A 491-nucleotide genomic window follows, 5' to 3' on the forward strand; every position below is an offset into this window, starting at 1 on the left:
CAGGACTTGGGGAAACGGAGGCAAGAAAAAGTTTCCACGTCGTATTGTAACCTCTTCCTTCTCCCTCGTTTTTTTCCCTTTTCTTTTTATTGTTTGGTGTTCTTTTCTCTTTTCTTGTATTTTCCGATTTCTTTTCCTTCTTTCTCGTTTTTTTTCTTTTCTTTTCTTCTCTTTCCTCTTCTTTCTTTTCTTTTCCCCCCTTTTTTCTTTTCTTTTTTTTCTTCTTTATTTTCTTTTTTTCTTTCCTTTTTTTTTTTTTTGTGAGGGGCTCTCTCAGGTTGGAATAATTCAACTCTTCCGCTCCCCGCCGTGCTTTTGCAGCTGATCACTGGGCTGAAACTAAACGTTTTAGGTGGAAAAAAGCCTCTGAAGGAACCGTGAAATGATTAAGAAACTAAAGAGCTCCTCGCCATGTGAGATCATGTCCTGTTCTCTAAAACATCACAAGATGTCCCCAGAAGCAGCCAAAACCCAGGAAAACTTTGACATGT

Source organism: Corvus brachyrhynchos, unplaced genomic scaffold (assembly GCF_000691975.1).
Source record: "Corvus brachyrhynchos isolate BGI_N302 unplaced genomic scaffold, ASM69197v1 scaffold1097, whole genome shotgun sequence".
NCBI lineage: Eukaryota > Metazoa > Chordata > Aves > Passeriformes > Corvidae > Corvus > Corvus brachyrhynchos.